Raw genomic sequence first — 3,767 nt, 5'->3', positions numbered from 1 at the left:
AGGTCATCAAATCTCAGCAACAAGCTGTAATATCTTACTGAGATCATTTAGGACCAAAACCCTTAAAACAAGTAAAACACTCTAACATAAAATCTGCTTAGTGAGAAGAATTATCTTATCAGACAGAAAATAAGCAAATATCATCCTTATTTGAGATATTTTATCTGACTTATATTTCAGTTTTTGCAGTGCATTCCCCGCTACGGAACCCATCACCGACCTCTGCCTTCTCTCTCCAGATCTGGAGTCCACCGTCATATGCAACTGCTCCCGGTAACCATGGGAACTCTGCACCCTGTCTGCAGAACAAAACCTAAAGTGCAACAGCCACTTTAATATCACTTAACATTTTTACAAAAGCTGCTTTTATTTTTTTGAATTGTTTTTTCTCCTCTCTCTCTGTTCATTTGCCAACCGGTCATTACCTTCTTTTTATTTTATTTTTTTAGGACCCCCGCCCCCTCCTTTCTTTTGTTGTCTTTCATTGGAACTCCAGAAGGACGCTTGACCAATTCCGGGTGTTGGTCAGTCCTGTGTGTGTGTGTGTGTGTTGACGTGTGTGTGTGTGTGTGTGTGAGGTTCCTGCCTGCTGCTCAGTCGGCTGGAAAGTATCGTGCACTTATTCCTCAACATCATCTCCATCAGTCCTTGCAAAGACTTACTGACTTATGCTGCCAAATTTTCAAACAGCACAGTTTTAAACACCAATTTTTTTGTATTTAGTTTCACGCAGGTTGCTTTTTTTTTAAGGTGTTTCCTATGTCTTGTTTCACATTTCCCCCACTTTGAATCCTACCTAACTGGTCTTCCAGCACCTCACCACCGTCTTTCTGTTTCCTCGCGTGTGTTCTATATCGCACTTACCGCACAAGTACGCAGGACGCCACATACTATGCAGGCTAGTATGTCGTGACACTGCATGCTTCTTTTTTTCCTTTTCTTTATTTTTAATGTATTAATCGTCGGTCAACGCGTTCGGTTAGAATACTCCCAATAACGTGTTGTCTCACGCAGGGGCTCCTGTGGTGGGCATAAACGAGGACCGCCTAGTGGCACTTAACTCCACAGAAGTTACCGCAAAATCCACGTTTTGTAGGGCGTAGAAGGCGGGGAAAAGGGAGTTATAAAGGGATCGTGCTGGAAGTGAAGACGTCGGGCTGCGTGCGCCCAGGTGAGAACCAATAACCGAGCTTTTCCCACACTGCAAAAAGTCAGTGTTCAAAAACAAGAGAAAAAAAATACAAAAATTAGGGTTATTTTATTTGAACTAAGCAAAATTATCTGCCAATAGAACAAGAAAATTCGACTTGTCAAGACTTTCCAAAACAAGTAAAATTAGCTAACCTCAATGAACCCAAAAATACCTTTAAAATAGGTATATTCTCACTAATAACAAGTGCACTTTTCTTGGTAGAAAAAAAAACAAGACCTTTTTTGCTCAATATGTTGAAAAATATTCTTAAATTAAGTAAATGCTCATTTTTTTTCATGTTTGAAGTAAGAAATTATTACTTTAAAAAAAAGTCATTTTATACTTGAGTGTTAAAGACACAGCTTTGCAACACTTGATATTCTAGTTTCAAGAGAAAAAAAATACAAAAATTAGGGGTATTTTATTTGAACTAAGCAAAATTATCTGCCAATAGAACAAGAAAATTCAGCTTTTCAAGACTTTCCAAAACAAGTAAAATTAGCTAACCTCAATGAACCCCAAAATACATTTAAAATAGGTATATTCTCACTAATAACAAGTGCACTTTTCTTGGTAGAAAAAAAAACAAGACCTTTTTTGCTCAATATGTTGAAAAATATTCTTAAATGAAGTAAATGCTCATGATTTTTTTTCATGTTTGAAGTAAGAAATTATTACTTTAAAAAAAGAAGTCATTTTATACTTGAGTGACACAGCTTTGCAACACTTGATATTCTAGTTTCAAGCATGTTTTACTCAATATAGGTCATCAAATCTCAGCAACAAGCTGTAATATCTTACTGAGATCATTTAGGAGCAAAAACCCTTAAAACAAGTACAACACTCTAACATAACATTTGCTTAGTGAGAAGAATTATCTTATCAGACAGAAAATAAACAAATATCACCCTTATTTGAGATATTTAATCTTACTTAGATTTCAGTTTTTGCAGTGCACCAAAAAAAATGCACATTGACGCAAACCAGTTTATGCCAAACTAGCTGCGCAAAACATCCACCTCAGTCAAACATAACGAGTCGCGATTAATCACAAAAATATTGCATTAATCATGTAGCAACACAGATTTATTTTGACTTCTAATCCTGAGGTTTTTACGTACTCAACAACAGATATCAAATATTAACATCTTCCTCTTGGTTTTAATGCTATTCAGTAGTTATATCCGACTTACTGACTGACCGTTTAACAGGACAAACCTTGTCAAGTGATGTGAAAGCGTGTGTTAATCACAAAGATTATTATCAAGGCTTCGGTCAGGCTGATTACAAAATAAGAACTCATCAAATATACTGCAAAATATACAATTACACAGGGATAAAATAGGCAAATTGCAACTGAATTAATATGTATGTTTCTTAAGTAAACTGTCGATAAAGTTAAAGTGCAAATAAAAATACAGCTTCACCACGTTAGTCCTATTTTTTGCACTTGACAAAATTCTCTATGACTTAAGCTCCAGATGTCTTTTTGATTGATGTATCATTACTCCCACAAGTGGTGGAAAAGTGCATTGCAAGTGAGTACCGCTGCGGTTACAGCCGATATTTTTTGTTAAAAAACACAGATCTAATATATTCTTACAATAAAATTGCATTTATTTCCAAACATCTATATTTTTAAGGAAATTAAACTGTTTAAGTTAATTGTAATTATGCACGAAAGTAATAGTTTGCGATTAATCCAAATTCAAAAGTGTGATTAATCTGATTTTTAAAAAACATTTGACAGCACTACTAATAACATATCTCATTAATAATGAATTCATTTTAATTTTACAATCTGTCGAGGGCCGTTAAAAAACAAAACTCTGGGCCGAAGTTGGCCCCCGGGCCGCACTTTGGACACGCCTGCAATTACCCAACACTGGCAACTTAAACTTAAATCCTGTTCTTTGGGTCTAACTCGGTCAAAAACAACTTGTGGTTGGTCTTCTATTGAAAAAGTTAACTCGTGTTGTTAGTCACAAGAAATATCACGTTAATCATGTGTAGTGGCGGATTAATCACGCAATTTGTTTCGATTTTTAGAAATTATTTTTGACATTAATTTGCGCAAATCAATTATTCAAACATTCATATAAAACATTAAAAAAAAAAGTGTGGCATTTTGACGACAAAATTGCATTTGCGTGAAAATATCAGGCTCCTTTTTAGGTTAATTTCAATTATGTAAGCTAGTTATTTACTGTGATTAATCACGATTCATTAAAAGTGTGATTAATCTGATTTAAAAAAAATTGACAGCACTACTAATAACATCTCATTAATAATGAATTCATTTTCATTTTACAATCTGTCGAGGACCGTTAATATCAAAACTCTGGGCCGAAGTTGGCCCCCGGGGCCGCACTTTGAACACCCCTGCAATCACCCAACATCGAACCAAAGCACTTCTCGATTCAAACCGATTCTCACAATGTACTATTTGGTCAAAGAATTATAAGGAAACTTTTTTAAAACAGGTTGCAAGCTAGAAAAACTTCAATTTTTATTTTTTATTTAATTGTTTTCAGACAAAAAATATATACATTTTAAGAATCCTTAAAAAAAAAAA

The 3,767-nt window shown here is 34.7% G+C and overlaps 1 protein-coding gene across 2 annotated transcripts in view; it reads left to right on the top strand.

Moving 5' to 3' along the window:
• Window positions 1-1,533, top strand: part of fam168a (family with sequence similarity 168 member A) — a 60,870-nt gene extending 59,337 nt beyond the window's left edge. Inside the window, exon 7 of one of the 2 annotated variants that reach the window (XM_061925855.1) lies at window positions 240-1,533. The gene's annotated coding sequence lies outside the window, so the exon portion shown is untranslated. The remainder of the gene's footprint in view (window positions 1-239) is intronic. The other variant, XM_061925854.1, reaches the window with a different exon arrangement.
• Window positions 1,534-3,767: the final 2,234 nt, after the last annotated feature.

Source organism: Nerophis lumbriciformis, linkage group LG30 (assembly GCF_033978685.3).
Source record: "Nerophis lumbriciformis linkage group LG30, RoL_Nlum_v2.1, whole genome shotgun sequence".
Classification (NCBI taxonomy): domain Eukaryota; kingdom Metazoa; phylum Chordata; class Actinopteri; order Syngnathiformes; family Syngnathidae; genus Nerophis; species Nerophis lumbriciformis.
Note: the sequence above shows the minus strand (reverse complement) of the source record. Positions and strands in the feature narration are given on the sequence as shown.